This window comes from Ovis aries, chromosome 12 (genome assembly GCF_016772045.2).
Source record: "Ovis aries strain OAR_USU_Benz2616 breed Rambouillet chromosome 12, ARS-UI_Ramb_v3.0, whole genome shotgun sequence".
Classification (NCBI taxonomy): domain Eukaryota; kingdom Metazoa; phylum Chordata; class Mammalia; order Artiodactyla; family Bovidae; genus Ovis; species Ovis aries.
The window spans coordinates 73534600-73560497 of NC_056065.1; positions in this window are offsets into that span (position 1 = coordinate 73534600).

Genomic DNA, 25898 nt, shown 5'->3' on the forward strand with positions numbered 1-25898 from the left:
GTCAAGAAAATTGGAGATATCAAGGCAACATTCCATGCAAGGATGGGCACAATAAAGGACAGAAACAGTAAGGACCTAACAGAAGCAGAAGAGATTAAGCAGAGATGGCAAAGTTACACAGAACTATACAAAAAAAAAAAAAAAAAAAAGGTCTTAATAACCTGGATAACCATGGTGTGGTCACTCACTTAGAGCCAGATATCCCGGAGTGTGAAGCTAAGTAGGCTTTAGGAAGCATCACTGTGAACAAAGCTAGAGGAGGTGATGGAATTCCAGCTGATCTATTTAAAATTCTAAAAGATAATGCTGTTAAAGTGCTGAACTCAACATGTCAGCAAATTTGGAAAACTCAGTAGCGGACACAAGACTGGAAAATGTCAATTTTCATTCCACTCCCAAAGAAGGGCAATGAAAGAACATCCAAATTACTGTGCAGCTGCATTGGTTCCACATGCTCGCAAGGCTATGCTCAAAATCTTTCAAGCTAGGCTTCAGCAGTATGTGAACTGAGAACTTCCAGATATTCTGGCTGGGTTCAGAAAAGGCAGAGGAACCAGAAATCAAATTGCGAACATTCTTTGGATTCTGGAGAAAACAAGGGAATTCCAGAACAACATCGACTTCCACTGCATTGACTACACTAAAGCCTTTGACTGTGTAGGCCGCAACAAACCGTGGAAAATTCTTAAGCAGATGGGAATACCAGAACACCTTACCTGTCTCCTGAGAAAGCGAGTCAAGAAGCAGCAGCTAGAACTGGACATGGAACAACTGACTGGTTCAAAACTGGGAAAGCAGTGTGAAAACCCTATATATTGTCACCCTGCTTATTCAACATCTTGCAGAGTACATCATGCAAAATGTCAGGCTGGATGAATCACAGGCTGGACCCAAGAATGCCAGCAGAAATAACCTCAGATATGCAGATGATACCTCTTGAATGAAATAAGTGAAGAGGAAATAAAGAGCCTCTTGATGAAGATAAATAGTCTAGTTTGAAACTCACTGTTCAAAAAACTAGGATCGCGGCATCCAGTTCTATCACTTCATGGCAAATAGATGGGGAGATCATGGAAAGAATAACAGATTTTATTTCCTTGGGCTCCAAAATCCCTGCAGACAGTGACTGCAGCCATGAAGAGGGACTCCCTGGTGGCTCAGATGGTAAAGAAATAAAGATAAAAAGGATCGGGGAGAAAATGAAAAGATAAGACAGGCAAAGATAAGATAATAATGAAAGAAGTAAAGGAAAGAGACAGTAAAAAAAGGATCTAACGAAGAAGTCCCCAGTGAAGGAAAACTAAAAACTGTAAATCAGGAAAAGTGTCATGAAACAGAAGAAGCTTAAAATCTCTACCTATTTTAACAGGAAAAGTGAATCTGTACCACCAAGAGAATACCAACACCAACATCAAAATCATGGGAATTCTAGTAAAAAGATTGGGCTGTAGAGACGAGAAGAAAACCCTTTGGGGATCTAAACAGAAAGTCAAAGTCATTTTCAGGGAAAGAAAATCAGATTGAAATCAGACTTCTCCACAGCAATGTTTATTTGTTAGAAAACAAGAGAAATATTTCAGAGGCACAAAGATTCAGAGATTGTACAAGCTAAGAGTGTAAAGTCTAGAGCTACGAACATGCAAGGTTTCATGAGGTGTTACCTTCACGGCACTTCCTTAGAAATTTACTATAGAATGAGCTTCAGACAACCAATCCAAGGTTCTAGAAGATTCACTATAAGTTCTCAGGCATAAGTGAGAAATACATTTAACTGTAGGACAGCAGTCAAAAGTTGGAGGGTAAGTTGAAACAAATAGTATACTAGTGACATATTCTTAAACAGTGTCAAAGAATTAGACTAGCAACAATGGGAGGAGAAAGGAGGACAAGAACAATTTTTACAGATTGCCTGGTATGTATAAGGTGGGAATAAGAGAAGGACATGGCAACCCACTCCAGTATTCTTGCCTGGAGAATTTCATGGACAGAGGAGCCTAGCGAGCTACACTCCATGGGGTCACCGAGTCGGACACGCCTGAGTGACGTAACAGATACAACAGCAAGAGGATGTCAGCTCAGGCTGACAGTTAAGTGGTCAAATCCTGAGCTTTCTTAACATTTAAAAATGATCGTTACATTAATACAAGAGACTTAAACTGGATCATGGGGAAAAGAAAAGGGAAGGAGAGAAGAAATGAGCCTATTATACACGGAATTTGTTGTTGTTGTTTAGTTGCTAAGTCATGTCTGACTCTTTTGTGACCCCATAGCCGCTAGCCTGCTAGACTTCTCTGTCCATAGGATTTCCCAGGTAAGAATACTGGAGTGGGTTGCCATTTCCTTCTCCAGGGGATCTTCCCGACCCAGAGATCAAACCCACATTTTGCGTTGACAGGTGGATTCTTGACCACTGAGCCTCCAGGGAAGCCCCATATAAGCAATAAGTAGAAAATAATGATGACCACTGAAACAGAAATAAGAAACGTGCTAAATGTCCAAAGAAACAAAAAGAATCACCAAGGTCTTTGTGTTTGCATGTCTATTCATGTCTATTTATAGACATCAAAATCGTATACATGCACATATTTGATTGGAACGTGCAACTGGCATTTTTGTAGGTCATAAGCAGTAGTCTAGTAACAATTCCGCATGATTCAACAAAGAGCAAGCAAATAAACTATGTGACTGAACTAAGGAAAAGTATTGACTATAGTAATAAATGCAAATGGACTTTTCTCACCAATTAAAAGAAAATTTTTTTCTGATCTTAGTAAATCAAAATCCATGCTGTTATATGAGACATACTAAGGGAAAAAAAAGTGAATCAGAATGGTTAAGAGTGAAACTTTAGATGAAGATATACCAGTCAGTAGGAAATAAAAAGAAAGTGAAGGACATGATCTGTATATCAGAAAAGAACTTTCAGGATTCCCCTGGTCCACGGGTTAAGAATCCACCTGCCAGTGCAGGGGACATGGCTTCAATTCTTGGTCCAGGAAGACCCCACAAGCTGGCGGGGGGCAGGGGAACTAAGCCCGTACACCTCAACTACTGAGCCCGAGGCACCAGAGCTAGTGTTCGCAACAAGAGAAGTCGCAGCAGTGAGAAGCCCATTCACTGCAGCTAGAGAGTAGCCTCCTGCTCTGCATAACTGGAGAGAGCTAGCACGCAGCAACAAAGACTCAGCACAGCCAAAAAGAAACTAAAAGAAAAAGGAAATAGAGCTTTCAAGCCAACAAAGATCGAAAGGCCATTTTATACATTAAAAGAGTACAATTTACAATTCCTAATATCTATGCAGAAAGTAAAATTGAATCTTTTATAAATAGAAAATATAAGAGATAAAAGTGAACAGACACTATAAGTCAAATTATTAACATGAGATTTTTTTATCAAATCTTTTTCAAGAAAAAGGGATTGAAAATTATTAATATGCAAGACCTAAAAAAATCGTTAATGTAGTCCACTAACTGCATATTTAGCTCTGTATCCCAACAATAAAAAATACACTTTTTATTCATTTCCATTTGGGTGGTTTACTAACATTTACCATTTTAAACACACAGAGAAAAACTTCAGCTAATTTTAGAAAATAGAAACAATAAGCAAGTCTTTTTGGCCAAAAACTGCAATTAAACCAGAAATAATTAACAAATTATTAAAAAATCTCTTAAAGACTCTTGGGTCAAAGGGAAGATACAAAGCAAAATTGTAGAATTTCTCGAAGTTACAATAATGAAGATATTTGTAAAACTCGGAGTCATTGAAATAAACTACTTTAAACAATAACCGAATTTAGTAAAATAGCAGGATATAAAATTGACCGATATAAATCAATAATTATGTCATATACAAGCAATAACAAATTAGAAATTTTAATGGAAGAGACAACTCCATTTATAAAAACAAATAAAAAATATCTAGACATAAACCTAACAAAATGTCCATAAGTTATATCTATAAAGCTTTTATGTGTATCTAAAAGATACGAAAGTAGATATAAACAGTGGAAAACTGTACCGTGAAAAATGATGAGAAAAAATGATAGATCCAGCAAGTATGGTAAATGGGGACAGTTGTTGAATATGGATGAAGAGTACATCAATATTCATTACAGTATCTCCTCTCTTTTTTTGTATGCTGGAATATTTTCTAATAAACTAATTTAAAATAGTTAATCCTGGTGTTAAAAATAAAGATATTTAGATTCTAGCTCCATGCTATCAAAGCGCACCTATATGAATTAATTAAAACGACTTGATTAAAGTTTTACAGTCAGACTTACTTAAGCTAAATCTCTTTGGAGTCTCTACTTAATAGAAAATTAATTGTACGTGCATGTTTTAGGTACTTTAGAGTAACAGCTGCTTCTTTCTACTCTCTGGTTCTGGGCCTAATGAAGAATCACGTTTCTTCTTGCCTTTGCCTCTGAGGACAGTATTAGGTAAACTGAGAAGAAGGAAGAGAATTACACAGACTGTCAGGGTTACTGACAGAAGTGCTCCGAGTTCCCAGGAAAGGGGCCTTCACAGAACACCTCACCCCTAACCGAGCTTCCAGGTGGGGCTCGTGCAATCCAGGTGCGTGACTTTAGCCTCTGAACTGTCCTCTGAGCCGGTGTGCCGTGCTGAGTCACTCAGCTGTGTTCAAATCTTTGTGACCCCATGAACTGTAGCCCACCAGGCTTCTCTGTCCATGGGGATTCTCCAGGCTGGAGTGGGTTGCCATGCTCTCCTGCAGGGGATCTTCCCAACCCAGGGATCAAACTTAGGTCTCCAGCATTGCAGGTGGATTCATTACCATTTGAGATAAGGTAAACCTGCTCCAATACTTTTCAGTGACAAATTCTTAGCCACACTCCATGCTTATTCTCACTGAAAATTCCAGATGAATGCTTTTACTTTCTCTTGGAGTTTATGTTTGCTATTCTTGAAACAGGCAGGAGGAGAAGGGGATGACAGAGGATGAGATGGTTGGATGGCATCATCGACTCAATGGACATGAGTTTGAGCAAGCTCCAGGAGCTGATGATGGACAGGGAAGCCTAGCGCACTGCAGTCCGTGAGGTCGGAAAGAGTCAGACACGACTGAGCGACTGAGCTGAACTGAACTGAATATTTGTTTAATGTCATTTAGTTCATAGGATGTAAGTTTTTCAATATATTTCAACAAAAGTCTTAAGATCTGAAGTCTTATTTAACCTTCATTTATTTTTTAATGGGCAAAGTGGTGCTGGAGGAGCTAGAGCTTTGCCCGTCATCACAAAACTAATATGTGATGAAGCCAGAATTTTGATTTTGAATTTTGTGCTCACCCTACAGTAATATGTTACCACTAATCAGTGTACTCATTAATCCCTGGGAACGTTTTGAGTTGAGCCTCTTGATTTTAATACCAGGCTCCCTTCCCCTGCCTCCTCCCCCTCCCTGCCCCTTTCCAAGTCTCTCAAAATTCCATTAACCTTTCAGGACTTGGATATAAAATCCTTCTTGATCCCTTGAGGCTTATGTGCTCTTTTTCTCTCTCCTCTGAACCAGCAGAGGGTGTTCTGTGTCTTCTGGAGCACGTGATATAGTCTACCTGCGGTGGTGTTATTCTGTGCACACTTGACTTACTGGCAGAGCCTAGGTCTTACATATCTCTCTGTGTCTTGCCATTGCAAGCACGATGGCACATAGTAGGTGTCATATTTAACACATCTTTGGGGAAGGACATGGAATTTTGCATAATATAATTCAAAGGTCTGCCTTCTCTCTGAAAGAGTGCTTTATTTATAACAGAAACTCTTATGGTAAGTGGCAACCATTTTTGTAGTAAGTAGTCAGAGTCATATAAACTATAAAAATAATACTGCTAATAGTAATAATCAGTGACATCATAATAAGGGTAATCTTATAACCCTGAATTATAAGGTTCTTCTGTTTCAGGTTGTAATAATTCATATCAGTCTCATTCATTTTCCCAGTATGCCTGAAAGCCAAGGAAAGTGTTAAAAGTACAGTGTTAACAAGGGAACCCAGGGATAGGAAGCTTGGCCTCCCATCTGTGTTTGAGAGCCAGCCCCTCCACTTATTCCAACAAGCTATTTAACCTCCTGAGAGCTCAGTCGCCTCTCCACCCTTTACAAAATAGAGATAATAAGATGACAAAATTTGCCAGCTCATTGTAAAGAATAAATGAAACTGAGTGGGCAAAGTTCTTGGCACCGCATCTGGTGCATAGTAAGCAATCATTAAATGATATCAGTAATTATTGTTATGAGTGAAGAGAATGAGACCTAAGACCCAAGATGATTAAGTGACTTGCTTGAGACGGTCTAATGAAATCTAACTAAAACCTGAGGTTTTGCTTCCTGGATTGCATTATTATCATCTCCCTCTGCCCCTTAACTACCCTCCACCCACCTTAGTCTGACTAATAAAGAGTTTCACTGGCCTTTGTCCCCAGTTCCTGGGAGGTAGCCTCTACAATTTGGAATCTCCCAAGTAATAGGGTTTTTGTTATTCATCTTTGGTTATGTTTACTAGGATAGGTTATATTTACTAGGTAGTTCATGCTAACAGAGAAGGCAATGGCACCCCACTCCAGTACTCTTGCCTGGAAAATCCCATGGACAGAGGACCCTGGTGGGCTGCAGTCCATGGGGTCACTAAGAGTCGGACACGACTGAGCTACTTCACTTTCACTTTTCACTTTCATGCATTGGAGAAGGAAATGGCAACCCACTCCAGTGTTCTTGCCTGGAGAATCTCAGGGACGGCGGAGCCTGGTGGGCTGCCATCTATGGGATCACACAGAGTCGGACATGACTGAAGCGACTTAGCAGCAGCAGCAGCAGTTCATGCTAAGGAAATAGGTTATATGCTAATTGTATATGCTAAATTTTAGGTTATCATTTATGCCGAGGAAAATATTTTTGGGCTTTCCAAGTGACGCTAGTGGTAAATAATCCACCTGCCAATGCAGGAGATATAAGAGACTGGTTTGATATCTGGGTTGGGAAGATTCCCTGGAGGAGGGCACTGCAACCCACTCCAGTACTCTTGCCTGGAGAATCCCATGGACAGAGGAGCCTGGTGGGCTGCAGTCCATAGGGTCGCACAGAGTCGGACATGACTGAAGTAACAGCACAGCACAAGGAAAATATTTAGGATGGGAGCTGGCAGCCTCTTGATGAAAGTGAAAGAGGAGAGCATAAAAGTTGGCCTAAAGCTCAACATTCAGACAACGAAGATCATGGCATCTGGTCCCATCACTTCATGGGAAGTAGATGGGGAAACAGTGTCAGACTTTGTTTGTGCTCCAAAATCACTGCAGATGGTGACTGCAGCCATGAAATTAAAAGATACTTACTCCTTGGAAGAAAAGTGATGACCAACCTAGATAGCATATTCAAAAGCAGAGACATTACTTTGCCAACTAAGGTCCGTCTAGTCAAGGCTATGGTTTTTCCAGTGGTCATGTATGGATGTGAGAGTTGGACTGTGAAGAAGGCTGAGTGCTGAAGAATTATGCTTTTGAACTGTGGTGTTGGAGAAGACTCTTGAGAGTCCCTTGGACTGCAAAGAGATCCAACCAGTCCATTCTAAAGGAGATCAGCCCTGGGAATTCTTTGGAAGGAATGATGCTGAAGCTGAAACTCCAGTACTTTGGCCACCTCATGCAAAGAACTCTGATCTTCGCAGCATCAGATCTGTTTAAAATCAACATTCTTATTTATTGTTATTCACTATCCATGCATAGTGTTAAAATACGATCACATTGGCCCTGTACAACTGAGCATTAGGTCATGATTGTATCGAAGTCAAAAACTGAAAAATGATTCATGTCTGGTACTAACCTATAAGGGGTTCTCTTCTTTCCAAAAACCCTTCTCTAATCTCTGAGCAAATTAATTCATCTGCTCAGTTGAGAGGAGGGAACCAAGCAGAGGCTTCTGCCGTGAGGGCACCAAGGGGACGTCCACTGGGAAAGGTGGACCACACCTGCTGTGGCTCCAAACGCCCGGCTGGAACGGCGCTCTAGCCAACAGCATGGAAAGTGTAATTAGCGCCCTGCAGAGACTCGGGACCGCGAGCTCACCCACATCTATTGGCAGTTTCACAACTTACTGAGGACAGCATCTCTCCTATTGAGGTAGCTGCCTCCTGTCTGCTCCATTGGCCCTAATGTATTTAGATAGATTCTTCTTCCAGAGGCAGAGCCCAGGTTCATTAGAATCATGCGTTCTGCTTCAAAACCTCCCTTAATCTCCCTAGGTGCTCTTTGGGGTTTTTTTTCCAGCTGTCTTCACTAACCTTGGATGTGGGTATTTAGGAACAATGCTAATGTTCTTAAATTGCTTTGCAGTCTTTTCTCCTGGATTATGCTGGCAGGCCAAAGAAAGAAATACCAATTAAGCCCCAAGAGCCATTTTGCAAATACTCTTTCTCTTAAACCAGAGAACATCTAACCGCAAACCCAAATGGAAGAGTTGCAGGATGGTGGTGAGGTGTGCTATGCGTGTTGACTCTTTTCTTTCTGAGGGATCTAATCCTTCAGAGTGGGCATTAGGTAATGCTTTCACTGTAGTATTAAGAGCCAGAAAAAAAGAAAGAAGACGCTTCATACGTTTTGGATAATAACATGTTGGTACTTTAGTAATATTCATCTTAAGGGGTATTTGTTATTCACTATGTATAGCGCATTTCAAAGTTCTGCTTTCCATTAACTCTTTCTCTGAGCAGACTGCAGATGGTTTTAAAAGCTTTCTGTTAGAAGAGCCAGCCTCAGCCTAGATCTTGAATTTGCTTGGATGGTGGGGTACTTGGAGGCCCTGTAGTAGGGCAGTGACAAGTAGTAACACGGGCTGCCTTCAGGAGGGGAAGTAAGTGGCTTGGAGACAGGAGTGAAAAGTAGCTATTTCACTATTAATTTTGTGCTTTGTAGCATATGACTATATTACCAATTCTAAATATAAATAAAAATATATAATTTTAGAAGATAAATTATGTGGCCACAGTAGAAAACAACACTGTGGTTCCTCAAAACAATAAACAGAGTGACTGTGCGATACGGTGAGAGAGAAAACCCCAAGCAGAGCGACCCTGCGATACGGCCAGAGAGCTGAAAGCAGACACTTGAACAGACATCTGTATACCCATGTTCATAACAGCATTATTCTCAATAGCCAGACAGTGGAGGCAACCTACGTGTCCATAAATGGATGAATGGGGAAATAAAATGTAATACATACACACAATGGAATCTTATTCAGCCCTGAAGAAGAAGGCAATTCTGACATGTTACAACGTGAACGACCCTTGAGGACACTGTGCTAAGTGCAATAAGCCACCAGCTTTCCTACTGCTGTGGAATATAAGGTGATCACCATCTCTCTAGACTTCAGAGACCCTGTGTTTTCACACCTCATGCTCCCTTTTGTGATTCTTTAAACTGGGAATACTCAACAGACACTGCTTTCTGACACCAGCTTTCTGACACTGAGTGTCCTAAAATTCAAATCAGTTATGATGCTAAAACACTTGGAGTTAGTGTCAAATCCCATGAATTAAAGGGCAAGGTCCTTGACAAAACTTCCTTTACTTTAGATGCCAATTTAAGTGGGACTACAAATTTACTACAAATTTAAAGCCTCCCTAAGGCTGCTGCTGCTGCTAAGTCGCTTCAGTCGTGTCCAACTCTGCACGACCCCATAGATGGCAGCCCACCAGGCTCCCCCGTCCCTGGGATTCTCCAGGCAAGAACACTGGAGTGGGTCACCATTTCCTTCTCCAATGCAGGAAAGTGAAAAGTGATAGTGAAGTCGCTCAGTCGTGTCCGACTCTTAGCGACCCCAAGGACTGCAGCCTACCAGGCTCCTCCATCCATGGGATTTTCCAGGCAAGAGTACTGGAGTGGGGTACCACTGCCTCCTCTGTCCCTAAGGCTAAAACTCCCTAAAACACCGCCTGAGTTTCAGTATTTCTCTAGGATGACTCACAGAACTCAGAAAAGAACTGATTACGTTTACCATGTTTACATAAAGGATGTAAATGAACAGCCAGATGAAGAGATACACAGAACCAGACCTAAGAGCATCTGTTCCTATGGAGACAGGGTGAACACCTTCCTTTTCACCAACCTAAATTTACTTACCAAACAGGAAACTCCCCTGAGCTTCAGTGCCCAGAGTTTTCATTTGAGGTCTCATTAAGTAGGCATGATTGATGGAATAATTAATCACATGATTGAACTTAATCTCCATTTTCTCCTCTCTCCCTGGAGTTGGGGGTGTGAGCCTATAAGTTCCAATTCTCTACTCATGTGCTTGGTCTTCCTGGAATGGCTAGCCTGTCTCTTGAAACTATTGATAGTGCTCATCAAGAAGTTACCTCTTTAGCATAAATTTGGGTCAAAGAGACTCCTTATGAAACACAGAGACACTCCCACCACTCTGGAAATTTGAAGTTCTGTGCCAGGAAACTGGGGACAAAGAGTATTCTTTACTATATCACACGTAGCAATAACTCAATTTTGATTCCTCCAGTTAAGGCTTCTATAATGGTCATATAGTTGGCTATATTCTATCTAGGATACAAGAGAAATCAGTTTTTCCAGCTCTCAGCAAAGAGATAATTGAGAAAGCATGCCCTCAGCAAAGCCATGCTTTGCAGTTGGTTTAAAAATCAATAAGCTAAAATGCAATGTATCCTTTGTCTCTGGCTAATGACCAGCCATGGGCTATGGATAAGCAGTTCCAAATTCAGCCCTTTGAACCTGTGCTCCTGCTGGTGAGCCCTTGGATCTCCTTTCCTCTGATACCTCTTTAAGCATCAAGCAACTGTTTAATGCAAGGTTCTCGTCTATTCTTTTCTCTTTCTCTTGGTCAGTGGATTAGGCAAGATTGATTTTTCTGCATGGCTGGGGAAGGCCTAAGGTTAAAAGATAAAAAGGTAGATTCCTTTTAAATGTAATTTAGATTTTTTTTTCTCCTGACATTAGTTCTGATATCAACCACAGAATCCCTTCAATGTTCCAGAAACCCCTGGGCCCCAACTATAGCTGCCAGGGCAGGGCAAACCCACCTTCCAGCACAACGCAGCTGAGTGGTCCAGGCAGAATTGCCTCCAGGTGCCCCCTTCTCTCTCTTTCCTTCCCTCTTGCTACACCTGTCTTTTTCCGTCTCTCTCCGTTTTTCTCTCTGATTCTGCAAAATGCAACTAGATGTCTCACATGTTTATTCTTCCTATTGTTCTTTCAGGACAGTGTGTATTTATCTTTTGCAAACTAAAGAGCTCAAGGGAGAACTGTTTCTGAGTCAGCCAGATGACAAAGGACTCAATGGATTCATCCAGAGAGCCTGTCAATTCAGCAGCCCATCAGTGGCACAGGTAGTGTTGCGGACAAAGCAGGCACCTGATGGACGCCATTCGTCACTTTTTGTCAGGCTTCTCTTTGGCAGCCAATGCTGCTGCTGCTGCTGCTAAGTCACTTCAGTCGTGTCCGACTCTGTGCGACCCCATAGACGGCAGCCCACCAGGCTCCCCCGTCCCTGGGAGTCTCCAGGCAAGAACACTGGAGTGGGTCGCCATTTCCTTCTCCAATGCAGGAAAGTGAAAAGTGAAAGTGAAGTCGCTCAGTCGTGTCCGACTCTTAGCGACCCCATGGACTGCAGCCCACCAGGCTCCTCTGCCCATGGGATTTGCCAGGCAAGAGTACAGGAGTGGGGTGTCATTGCCTTCTCCCTTGGCAGCCAATAGACCCTATCCAAAGACCATGGAAGATGTGATGAATAACTTCTCCACCCCAGGTGGGTATCTTTACACTTACCCCTGCAGTGTAGGCACAGCATCCTCTCTGTGGTTTCATAAATGCCATCTTACAAGGGCTGGAGACTCCCTGGAGCCTGTGGCAGAGTGGGGGTGGCAATGGTGTGATGCTGGAGGGGTATGGTGCTGACAGGGCAGGAGGGTTAGAGATGTGTGGGTGAAGGGAAATTGATATTCAGTGAATGGGGATAAATAGGGGAAGAAAGCTGAGCGCTAAAGAATTGATGCTTTCCAACTGTAGTCCTGGAGAAGACTCTTGAGAGTCCCTTGGACTGCAAGGAGATCAAACCAGTTCATCCTAAAGGAAATCAACCCCAAATATTCATTGGAAGGACTGATGCTGAAGTTGAAACTCCAGTACTTTGGCCACCTGATGCAAAGAACTGACATTGGAAAAGACCCTGATACTGGGAAAGATGGAAGGCAGGAGGAGAAGGGGGCGACAAAGGATGAGATGGTAGGATGACATCACTGACTCAATGGACATGAGTTTGAGCAAACTCCAGGAGATGGTGAAGGGCAAAGAAGTCTGGTGTGTTACAGTCCATGGGGTCACAAAGAGTTGGACACAACTTAGCGGCTGAACAACAACAGTGATGGGGAAGAAAATCTCAGAAGAGAACCTGTAAACACAGTTGATTCAAGCTGAGCAAAACGCTTAAGAGGATAGCTTGGTCAGACTCGCACTGTTCTCAGTAGACTGATTTGAAGGGTCTTAAGAGCTTGTGTCCAGGAAGGGGCAACATGTCATCATGACGTGCTTACGTGGGATGTGGGGACCAGAGGCAAGGGTTCATGCCCTGCTCCACCATCCCTCCCCTTCCTTCCTTTCTCTCTCTTTCTCCCTTCCTTTTCTCTTTCTTCTTTCCACCCTTCCTTACTTCTTTTCTCTTTCTTCTCTTTCCTTCCTTCACTCCTTTCTTCCTTTCTTTCACTATTGCTAAGATTGAAAGGGACACTCGAATACTACTTACAGCCTCTTAGCCATGCTCAGTTGAATTCAAAGAGTTGGCTTCAGTCCAGCCAGCAAGTGAGAAAGCTTCTGAGTGTTGGGATGAGGTTCAAACAGCCAGCTGAATGTCATTTCCCACCCCAAAGCCTCCTCCACCACGGGGTCAACAGGCAGGGATGGTGAGTTTGGACCCTTTACCAAAGTGAAGCTCCAATAGAGACAGAAAATGGAAACCCTTATATCAGTAATTGGGAGACAGAAACAGAAGCTCACAGATGCAAAGGATGGAAGAGGAAACTGGAGGACTGAGGTCGGAAAAGTCTGGGTTAGTCAGAGTTCTCTTGGTGGCAGGTATGAGACGCCTGCCTTGAGGAAGCTTCGGTGAAAAAGAAGTATATTGGTCAGTCCAGTTAAACTGCCTGAGGGCACATTGATTTCAGGCCCGCTGGATGAGATTCTCCAGTGACACCTGGTGCCCTCCTCTTTCTCTCTCCTGCCCTTCTCTGGTCTGGCCTCATTCTCAGGCATATTCTTTTCTTATAGTGTCAGGAGTACCCCCAGCATTTCCAGACTCAAGCTCCATCTCATTAGCACCAGGAAATACATTCCCCGTGGGCTCCCATTGGATTGGTTGGACCCATCTTTCCCCCCAAGACTAATACCTGTGGCCAGGGATACGGGATGCTCTCACTGGGCATGCCTTCACCAGGGGCTCACCTCCAGAGCCAGGAGTGGGGTTAACCCCGCCTAAAGCACAGGGTCTGAGAGTGGGCAAGGAATGGGCCTGCTTGAAAAAACAGGGGTCTTCTTTACTTAAGAGGAAAATACAGGCAGGCCAAAACCATCAGATGTCCTCCCCAGATGCCAAAAAGAAGCCAAATTCATAAAACGCCAAGTCAAGGGCAGTCATGTGCCACGTTCTGGAATCCACCAGGATAGGTTAGATTTACATGAGGCCACGGGCTTCCCAGTGACTCGGAGGTTAAGAACCCACCTGCCAACTCAGGAGACGGCAAGAAGACGCAGGTTCCATCCCTGGGTTGGGAAGACCCCCTGGAGGAGGAAATGGCAGCCCACTCCAGTATTGTTGCCGGGAGAATCCCCATGAACAGAGGAGCCTCGTGGGCTACAGTCCATAGGGTCTCAAAGAGTCAGACACGACTGAAGCCACTTAGCAGGCAGGCAGGCAGGCATATGAGGCCTCAAGGCTCATGCAACAGTTGCCCAGACCACATTTGGTATAAGCATCTCTTCTCTGATAAATGGTTCAGGGCCTCCCTGGCCTGCTTCTTGCTGCTCTTGAAAGAAACTTACCCTTTCTGGGTGGAGCCCAGACATCCCATTCCAGAAGGGAATTCCTTTATAGAGTTCCAGAGTAGCCTCTGTCCTTTTTCTCTTTTTTTTATCCTCACAAGCTCTGGTCTTACAGACTCACCCACTCCAGCCTTCTTCCCACTTGCCTACAGCATCTTTCTCTATTGATGCTAGTAATCAGAAAGGGTCGTTTTTATAGCCATGCTGGGGAACATAGCCATTGGAACAGATGCCTCTCTCACGAGGGAGACGGCCGGGGACAGAATGGGAGTCTAACAGTGTGGCCCAACAAACAGTAAAAGAAAAAAAGGTGGAAAAGAGGAAAGGATGGGTAGCTGCATAACAGGTTACATTTACCAAACTTTTACAAGGAAAGGGGAAAAGAGCCGCGTTACTGGAAGAGCGATCTTTATTTAAACAGCTCACAGAATCAGTGGTCTCCCCCATATGCCAAGCCCTAACAAAGGAGACACACCAATATGAGCACAGAAAACAGAGAATCGAGCTGCTGCATCCCGGGCTGAAAGGGCTAATTATTACAGCTCTGTCTAGGTCCTGTTGATATCAGTCCTGGCAGGGCACAGTGGCTGCTGCCAGTGGAGAGGAAAAAATTACCCAGGCTGACGCCTCCAAATAATTGATAATTTGCCTAAATGAACAAATCAAGTAAGATTTAATTGTTGGCAGGGATTGCCACCCAGGAATAGCAAAGTATATAATTGCTTGAAGCCTTACACATGGCTTTCCGCACAGCCCCCTGCCCTCCCCCTTCCTTCTTTCAAAACCAAGTGTAATTGTTTAATGACATTGATGGGGGAATAGACTCGTGACATTATAAATGACAGAACTGTCAGTGACAGCTCACTGACAGCCCAGTGAGAAATTAATCATTTTCGATGCTTTATGATTTGCTCATTTAATGCCACAAATAAGCTCTTGCTGTAAAACCACATATGATCTCATCCCCTAAGGGAGACTTTGGTTGTTTTCCCACCTCCTTGAGCAGGGTTGGTGGGGGCCCAGGATGAATGGTAGGGAATACTGTAGGGAGAAGCTAGAATCGCCCTGGAGAAATTTTTACCCGAGCAGGGTCCGAATTCAGTTTTCTCACTTGCCACTTGTTTAAGGAAGCTTTCAAGGGGAAAGAGCTAACGGGTTGGGACTGATGCTGATAAGGACAGAAAGCTGAGAAGGGGAGAGGCTATTTTTAGCCAGGTAATGGGGAGTAAATGGGGCCACCCTGTGATATGCTAAGATCCGCCTGCACTCATTTCAGCCTGGAACTCCCACACTCTCTGCTGGGCAGACATCTGTTAATTGCTTCCTGTTGGACTTCACTTTGACATTTGGAGAAATGGAAGGAGCCCGCCTAACTATTTTTCCCAAACCATGTCTCTGTGGAGTTTGGAAGACAGGGAGGAGAGTAGGCCAGGTGGATTTGAAGCCCGTTCTTGGCTTGGGTTTGCTAAAACCTTCGACTCACTGTGCCAAAGGCACTTTGGCCTGGATTTCATTGAAAACCCCGGTGTGGGGCTCCAGGCAATCAGTCACTCACAGCTCTGCACTGGCCTGTGCTCCATCCAGTCTGAACACAGGCTTATCTCTCTACCCACCTTTCCATACATTTTACTCATCTTGTAAACAGATTCTTGAAAACTAATAAATTTTCCAATTAAGGACCAAAAAAAAAAATCATCTGTTGCACAGGAGTCAATGCCTTCCTGAGGGGACAGTTCCGAGCAGCAGGATCCTGGAAACTAAACTTTAGGGGATGGAGGTGGTAGCTGTAGCGTACATTATCTTTCCCCCGCCTCCTTTATCTCCTTTTTTAGGAACCCGTTTCCCTGGTCCCTTTTCCAGCAGGGGTTGAGTCAGGTTGGCCTGTGTGGTGTAGTGTGATTGGTGGCCACTTGGTGGCGACAAAGACCTCCTGGCTTGATTATTGGATGTAGGCAGTGATACCTGATACCAGTGAAAAGGGCCTTTTTTTTTTTAACTGTCTCAAAAACAACCTCTTGGATGTTGACCACAGAACAGGCATCATCAGAAGTGCTGTTTGTACCTTAACATGTTCATCTTTGCAACACTCCTATGACTCTTTCAGAGGGTGAGGAACTAATTTGCCCAAGATCACCTATTAGGAGTTGCGGCTTTAATTTGACCCCAACTCTGATAGAGCTTCCCTGTTAGCTCAGATGGTAAAGAATCCACCTACAGGGCAGGAAACCTGGGCTCAATTCCTGCGTCGCGGAGATCCCCCAGAGAAGGGCATGGCAACCCTCTCCAGGATTCTTGCCCGGAGAATCCCTTGGACAGAGGAGCCTGGTGGGCTATAGCCCATAGGGTTGCAAAGAATTGGACACAATTGAGTGACTAACACTTTCACTTTCTTCTGATTACCCAGGCTGTGTTCTCTGAAACTGAACTCTACTGTAGCCTTAGGGAAATACCCTACTGATTTGGGGAGGAAATTGAATGGTTGCAACTAATGTCTCACCCTCACTGAGCTCTAAAGCTTTCTTCATTTCCATAAGATGAGAAGGGGGGCCCAGGAAGAGCAAACTAATCAGGTGCACAGAATCCGAGCTGGAAAATTGTTGACCATGTAGCCCAGCCTCCTATCCATCAGGACTGTCTATGAAGGAGGATCATGCACTCCGCTGGATCACTTCTGGGACCAGGTTGCCCAGGAAGGTGGCAAGTCACCTTCTCTGTCTTCCCATCATCACCTTTCTCTTCAGGAGGAAACATTCAGAGGGAGGGGATCAGGAAAAAACTTTGCACCTCTATCCATCAAAGAAATTCTAGGAAACAATACGAGTGTGATGGCTTCCATTATGCGTATCAGCTTGACTGGGCCACAGGGTGCCCAGACATCTGGTCAAACAGTACTCTGGGTGTGTCTGCCAGGATATTTCTGGAATCAGATTGACATTTGAACTGAGCAAACCAGATTGCCCTTCCTATAGAACAGTGCATGTGGGGCTCATCCATTCTTTGAAGACCTGGCTGGAACAAAAAGGCTGATCTTTCTGTGAGTAAGGGGGGACGTCCCCTGCCTGCCTACCTTTGAGCTGGGACATCGGGGTCTTATTGCTTTGGGACTCAAACTCAAACATAGGCTTGTCTGAGGTCTCAAGCCTGCTGGCTTTAGATTGGAAGCAGACTGTCAACTCTCCTGGATCTTCAGCTTCTCAACGGTAGATTTTAGGACTTCTTAGCCTCCTTGTTGCGTCCTCCTGTGAGCCAATTCCTTGCAACATATGATATATGTAGAAAGATTTATAACATGTATACAAATACATATCCATGCATATATGTGTGTTTCCACTTAGGTGCCCAACCATTACCTAAAACTTGACACTTTATTTTAAAATTTATTTTACAGAAGTATAGCTGAAAAAAAAAGTATAGCTGATTTATTAATACAATATTATTTTGGTTTCTGATGTATAGCAAAATGATTCAGTTACACACATTATATATTCTTTTTCATATTCTTTTCTGTTATACTATTATAAGATATTGAATATAATCCCCTGTGCTATACAGTAGGTCCTTGTTGTTTCTATATTTTATATATTGTAATTTGTATCTGCTAATCCCAAATTCTTAATTTATCCCTTCCCTGGCACCCCTCCCCTTTGGTAACTATGAGTTTGTTTTCTGTGTCTCTGAGTCTGTCTCTGTTTTCTAAATAAGTTCATTTGTACCATATTTTAGATCCCACATGTACACTCACTTCACTCACTATGATGACCTCTGGGTCCATCCATGTTGCTGCAAACGGCATTATTTCATAAATTCTACATTTTAAATTTGAAACGTTTTCCTTTAATATCTATCTACACTTATATCTGCGCATCTGTTGGTTCTGTTTCTCTGGAGCACCCTGACTAACCCAGCGGATCAACTAAATGGAAGAATCTAAATTAAAAAAACAACATGACCCAAGTCTGGCCAACAGAGGGCGCTGGCTCAGCTTGGAGAGGCCTGGTGTCAGATGACCGGGGCTTTAGCACTAGCCTCAGTGAGTACGATTTTCTAGTTTCCTTCTGAGGGGTGTCAGCCAACGCCATGAACATTGTGCATCTTTGTCCTAGGAAGCCTCAGTGTCCTCATCTTTATAATGGGAACAATTATAAAAGAGACGATGCAGATTCAGTTCTTAGCGCTGAGTCTATGAGTGTCCATTATGTTAGACCTCAATGGCTTCTCTTCTGTAAGTTACCAAGGAATTTTGGTCAAATACCTATTCTTTTTTTCAAAGAAAAAAAAAAAAACAACAAAAAACCCTTGAGAGAGGAAAACGAATAATTCTCCTCCTTTTCCTCCTTGGAAGAGGTGTTGTGAGGTCAGAATGAATACGAGAGCAGGTCTTGAGGTAGAGATGTCCATCTGTGCGTGGGCAGGGTACTGTTTCTGAGCTCGTCAACAAGGCCCCGTCAATGGGAGCGAGAGGACACCGGACCAGCACGAGATTCAGCCCGTCAGTCAGTCAGTGTTTCTGCAGGAGACGACGGGGCCCTCCCCAGACAGGCTCAGCTGGTGGGGACAGCAGTTACTTCTGCAGGGAAGCTCAGTTTATTCAAACCAGAAAGCAGAGCGGAATGTGGATTGCCAGGGAGAGACCTTCTTAGGATGGACTCTTAGGCTCCGTTCGTTTCTTGACTGACAGGCTACTTCTGTCCTTCCTTAATTTAAAAAATAATTTCTAGTTTTTTCCCCAACAAAGAAGCTTCTGCCATTTTTAATCAGCAACAGAAGGTTCCAAGATTATAAAAAGAGAATAGAACATGAGTGGTTGGGGCTGGTCCTAAGCGAGTGGTCTCTTGGTGTGGATAAGATATTCACTTAGAGATGCTTGCACTGGTAGGTCACCCTAGTGGTAAAGGACCCGCCTGCTAATGCAGGAGACATAAGATCCCTGGGTCGGGAAGATCCCCTGGAAGAGGGCAGGGCAACCCACTCCAGTATTCTTGCCTGGAGAGTCCCATGGGCAGAGGAGCCTGGCAGGTGACAGTCCATGGGGTCGCAAAGAGTCAGGCGTGACTGAAGTGACTCCGCAGGCATGCACGCGCCTGGTAAACATGATCTGGGGAGGGGACGCAGCAGGGCCACTGAACTTCTGAATGGGCGAGCGCTCCTCTTCCCCTTCCTGTGTTACTACCTCCTCCCCCAAGTTCTTGACTCTCTGTTTTTTCCCTCCTCACGTTGTCTCACTCATGTCCCTGTGGAGTTTGTCCATACTCATGGCCTTGGCTGACGCTCTCAGAAAGAAACTAGAACGTCACACTCGATGAGCATGCAACTCATCGAGAGGGCTTTTCCTCTTAGAGGGCCCACTACCATCTAGATTTCTGCATTTAAAGCTGAACCCTTTTATTTTCATCATTAAAGTTGCCTCTGCCCCCAAACCACGTATCTGTCTGAAGTACCATCCCCCGAGCCCCCAGGCTGCTAGGCTGGACAGCTAGAAACTCTAACTCATCCCTCCAATTCATCAACTTCTATCATGATTTGCTTCCAAATGTCTCTCAAATTTGCCCTATTCCCACCATTTTTGTTCAGGTGTTAACACCGCCTAGCTAGGTGCCTTCAATGCTCTGCAGGGGCTTCCTGTTTCTCGTTATCTTTCATCAAATAAACGTGTTAAAATGCCCCTTGGGTCTTACCCCCCCCCAACTCTGCTGCAGACCCCACAGATGCTTCTCAGTCATCTCCCCAGGTACAAAGCCCCTGCCTGCTTCCCGTGTTATGTCCCTTGTGACCTGCTCATCATTCCCTTCATTTCCAGCTTCAGTCTGCCTGGTCTCCCTCCGCCCCACCCATGCTCTGTCGCCCACGGTGTGTAAGGAGCATCATGTCGGAAGCCCAGGCGGGACTCAGCGAACGTTCGCCCCCTTCCTACTTCCTGCTGCATCTCCCATCCTTTATAGCCCACCAAGCCCTCTAAAACTCATGTGGGCTCTCATCTCATTTAAAAAGTAATTTAAATTTTAATTACGCAAGTGATATAATGTACAGATTCTTTCATCTTTCTTTTTATTGCGATATTGTGAATTCACAATGTTGTGTTAGTTTCGAGTATACAGCAAAGATTCAGTTCTGCACGCATGTGCATGCATTGCTTTTCAGATTCTTTTCTGTTCTAGTCGATTGCAAGACACTGAGTGTAGCTCCGTGTGCTGCATAGCAGGTCTTAGCCGTTTACCTATTTTCATCGTGTGTGTATGTTAATCTCACACTCCTAATTCTATCAATTCTTTAAAAATGAAATTTCAAAGAGATGGCTAAGGTCCCCTGGATCACTTACTCCAATCATGGTTCTTTCCCCGTTATATAGACGAGAAGTGGTTTAATGTTTGGGGTGTATACTTCCAGATATTTCTGGTGTTTTTATATCCATATATATGTACCCACAGAGGTTTGTAATGTTTATATTGCACGTGGCCATTTTAATATTAATGGCGTCATACAAGTGTACACGGTCCTCACAAGTGTTTTGTAAAATTACTAGACGTCTCTCCACGTTAGCCCACCTGGATGAGCTATCTGGTGGGTACTACGCTATAGTAAGACTGTCACTGTTTGACTGTTACCTGCTTGATGAGCGTTATTAGATTGTTTCAGTGTTGAGGTTTACAAACACAGCTTCAAACTGAACAACTGGGGCGCATGTCCTTTTGCCCATAAGAATTGCTTTTTCTGATTGCATTTTCTTCTCAGTATCACACACAGGTTAGAATGAAGCTAATATTTATTGAAAGATTCCTAAGAACCAGGCACTGAAACAGGCATTTACACAACAAATTTCAAGTTAGGTATTATCATTCCCATTTTATAGATGAGAAAACTAAGGCTTAAAGAGCTAAAGTGGGTCAGGATGAGAGATCCCATTCAAATTCTTGTTCCTACCATTTCACTGTGATGAATTCTTTCCCTTCAATTTGCTGTGCATCTCATGACAGTGGGAACTACAGCTATACTTCCTCTGTTCTCTAACATGTCCTGATCACACAATAAATCTCAATAAAACATGATTGATTATTTGGAAGACAAATTAGCACTCTCATCTTAACCAGCAGGATATTTTATTTAGGTATGTTAGCAACAATGAGAAGATGCTAGCATCACAGGGTAACTGGTTAAAATATTATTAGAAGTTAATTCATATTTTAGCAGATAATTCCTAATTAATTTGCTGTAGTTATCTTGTTAAATGTCAATTAAGTCTCTCCACATCCCTTACAGGTTTCTGCTATTCATAAAATGTAATTATGCAGCTATTGCTCATGTATTCTTTATTGCTTATATAATCTACCAGTTAAATGCAAGTCAAAAAGATTTATCTTCGAAGTTCTTAATAGCATCACTAAATGTTCTAATTAATAATCAATAGTCCATCTGCATAATTAATTGGGGGGAAGAATCCTAATGAGATGATGCCTTGCAGTTAGCTGAGCTGAGGCTAAAACTTTTATCTCTCATAGCAATCATTGCTCAGAGTGGAAGAATGTTTGAGCAACTCAGATTCCTTCAGGGCTCATGGAGGTGCTGGGCTTAAGTGCTAATGATGGGGAGCTCGTGTGATTTTACTGATACATCCTTAGTCACACCCTTTCCTAACAATATGTAATATAAGCCTCTCCATGGAGCAGAACCTATTTGTTGGATATGAGTTTTCAGAGACACAGGCTCAGATGAACAAAAATACATTTCTTCATTTTCCTTAGAACCAATTTGATGTTCGGAATCTCAGCCCTCAGCCCACCTGATGTGAAACTTAATACATCATCTTCAAGTACCCCCGGTCCTATGGAGCAGCTTCTCCGGCAAACAAGGCTACGTTCTAGGCTTGAAAACCTTCTCCCTTGCAGCTTTTTCCTCTCCTTCTTCCTTGGTGCTGATTTCTAACTGGGAAGGAGGGTGGTTTTGCAGTGGTCTCCACTGTGGTGTCGTCTGGGCTGGGGCTACTCATTTCCCAGATTCAGCCTGCTTTCTTCTAAACTATTATCCTTTCACGTGTAATGTGAATGGTGGGTCCTTTGGGAGCCCTCTTCACATCCCACTGTAAAACATAAATCATTCTCATTCACTGAAATACTTTTGGTTTTGCTGTAGCCTCCACCATCGAGGTTCCTAAGGGCTATTCTTTATTTTTCTTCAGAACTCCAGGCTCCTGTGCTCCACCGGCCCTTCCTCAGACCTTCCTAGCCCTTCCTAGCTTGGGATCACTTACATCTGAATCACACTTTGATGGCAAAAAGGCTAAGGGGCTGCCAGGGGTCGGTCTTTGCTGTCTTCTGACACACCCCTGCACAGCCTCTCTGATTTATCGTTCACTTGTCCAAAGTCACAGGGGTTGCTGGGAAGGAGGCAGAAGGCTGTAACTCTTGTTCCAGTCCTCTCTTCCAAAATATCTGGTGGTATTTGGGGATCTGACACAAAGATAGATCCGTATCTTTCTTCCCAGATCTTCTCCATCTCTTTTCTCCCTCTCCCTATCTTATAGGAAGGGGGGCTGGGCTAGATGTGATAGTACTTAGGAGCATCCCTATTCTTATGTCTTCTGTCTTATGGCAGAAATCTCTGCACTTTTATCTTTGAAGCTGATAATGTGGCATCCTTGTTCTCTGGCTCTGGAGTTAAATGTGACCCCTTGTCAACAGCAGGAACAGGAGTGTTTACAAAGGAATAAAGAAAATAATATGATATCGGGAGAAGATGAAAAATCGAGTTTGGAAAGATACATGCATCCCAGGGTTCATAACAGCTCTATTTACAACAGGCAAGATATGGAAGCAACCTAAGTGTCCATCAACAGATGAACGGATAAAGACGACAAGGAGATGTGCCTTATGCATATGTGCGTGTGTGTGTATTTGTTGATGGTGTTCAGTCAATCATGTCGGATTCTTTGCGGCCCCATGGACTATATAGCCCACCAGCCTCCTCTGTCCATGGGATTTCTCAGGCAAGAATACTGGAGTGGATTGCCATATCCTCCTGGGGATCTTCCCAACCCAGAGACCTGTGTCTCCTGAACTGGCTGGTGTGTTCTTTATCACTGAGCCTCCAGGGGAGCCCTATGTATAAGTGTACATCACTCAGCCATAAAAAAGAGTGGAATAATGTCATTAACAGCAACACGGATGGACCTAGAGACTGTCATATGAAATAAATTAGACAAAGACAGATCCCATATAATACCACTTATATGTGGAATATAAAAAGTGTTACAAATGAACTTACTTACAAAACAGAAACAAACTCGCAGAGATAGAAAATAAGCTTATGGTTACAAAAAAGGAAAGGGGGGATAAATTAAGAGTTTGGGATTAACGTATGCACACTACGATGTATCAAATAGATGAAAAAGCAAGGACTTATTCCATAACTCAGTAAACTATATCCAACATCTTGTTATAACCTATAATGGAAAAGAATCTGAAAAAGAACATATATATATATATACATATATAAAATCACTTTCCTATACATCCAAAATCAACCCATTGTAAATCAACTATGCTTCAATAAAAGATAATAAATATAACAAAAAAGAAAACAATATGTGAGGTAACATTTCAAATTGTTATTCGAACACACTTTATCATGTCAGGCTGGGAACCTTGGAATATATGGAGTCACTAGTGTTCAAGCAAAGAGACCAGCCTGAACCTGTGGCACAAAGGCAGAGAAGGGCTGAGAAGCTGCTGAGCACTCCATGAGGTGGGATTCAGACAGCCATGCAGTTAATTCGTCTTGCCTAAGGGACTTGCAGGCTCAGGCACAGTTCCTGTAAGGCAGGGCAAGGAAAAGCTTCACTGATTTGTTTTGTATCCCAAATCTCTGGCTTCACTCGGCAAATAAGTCTATATGTTTGGGGGGTTGGGGCTGAGAGCTGCACCATCTCAGAGGTTTCAAAGAACTAAAAAAAAAAAAAAAAAAAAGAGGATTGCAAATAAAATCCCATCGTTGTTCATTGAACTACAAATTGCGATCGGTGAAAGAAAATAATACTTCGATTTGAAAGAAGGAAACTCCTTTACCAGAGTACCTTATGAGCCGTTTAATGCAGTTTGCTCCCTTCAGACAAGGCTGCCAGGACAGACACACATCAGATCAACCAGAAGTGTTATCACCCTAGTGAAGAGACTATTGCTTGTCATCTTTACAATGCCTCTGTCCCTTTCAGTAAACAGCAAAGTGCTTTATCCCTTCCTTTCTGTTTATTCCTCCTCCTGGCTCTTCTCACCAGCAAACTGCTTTTCCCCAGTGACCCTTCTCACAGAGAAAAGCTGCTCTGTCTACACGATAGAAATAAGATGAAGTAGGCTAGGTCTGACTCATAAAGCTCCAAGTGGACTGCCAATCATTGTAGGACAGCCCACAGGATACCAGCATGAGGAGCCCCTTCTGAAGATCATCCATTTTGCCCATCTTCCGTCTTCTGGCAAGATGCTCTTCAACTCAGCCAAGAGAGGTCTTTCACCTTAAATGTCTCTGGGAAAAGGCATTCCCTAGCTTGTTGCTACTGACCATGTTACCAAATGCACTTTGAGTGCAATGCACTGCCAAACACACCCAAGCATCAAACAAACCCAGCGTCTGGAGCAGGGAAGGGTTTACTACAGGGCCATGCCAGGAGAACAGGTGGCTCACATACCACCACCTCCCACCCCCCCAAACTCTGAGCTCCCTAAAGAATTTCAGCAAAGCAGTTTTAAAGGCAAGGTGAGAGAGGGGCAGCCCAGGGTGTGTGACCCACTCATGCACAGACCTCTGATTGAGCAATGTTGAGATCACAGGGCAATTGGCATCATTAACCCTTAGGGACCAGAACATCTGGGGGCTACCTGCCCATAATCATCAAGTAGTTAATTTCTTCCATTTGGTGATGGCTTTAGTGTCTGAAAGACAACTCAGGAGATAAGTATCAGATACTCTCAGGTAGCTGAGCTTCCCAGGTGGCTCAGTGGGTAAAGAATCTGCCTTCAATGCAGGAAATGCTGGAGACCTGGGTTCGATGCCTGGGTCGGGAAGATCCCCTGGAGGAGGGCATGGCAACCCACTCCAGTATTCTTGCCTGGAGAATCCTATGGACAGAGGAGCCTCGCAGGTTACAGTCCATGGGGTGGCAAAGAGTCAGACACAACCGAAGTGAGCGAGGACTCACACGCTATTACGTAGGTACTTCAGAGAGGAGCTACAGCAGAGGATATGGGGGACGAGTCTGTTCTAGAAAGGCCCCATAGGGTCCTGCTCAGTTACAACCATGCCAGTGTCTTATATTTGGGAATTAGACATAAACTCTTTTTTTTGTTTGTTTGTTTGTTTTGGCTGGGGGATCTTAGTTCTCCAACCAGGTATCAAACCCGTATCCCTTACATTGGAAGGTTGGAATTTTCACCACTGGACCACCAGGAAAATCCCCAGACAAAGTGTAATCAAAATCTTTCCTATATTTTTTACTTTCTTTCCTCCTCACAAGACTTGCCCATGGGTAATAATGAAGTTGGTGCCTTCTCTTTTCTCCTTCTTCCTTGCAATGTGCCCTCTGGGGTTTACATCTCCCAGGTTTTTCAGAGTCTTAATTGTCATGGAAGAAAATAGATGACTGTTCTTTTTTAAAGACATCAGTCCCTTGCAAAATGAGCCCTGCAAGAGGAAAGAAATGTATAATACAAGATGTTGAATTATTAATGATGACATTTCAGGCACCTCTGAAAGGGAGATTGGGGTTAGTGTGAACTTTGCCCACATCCCTCCCAATAACGTCATGCTTGTAAGATCAATCGTGACTATTGAGTCAGGGC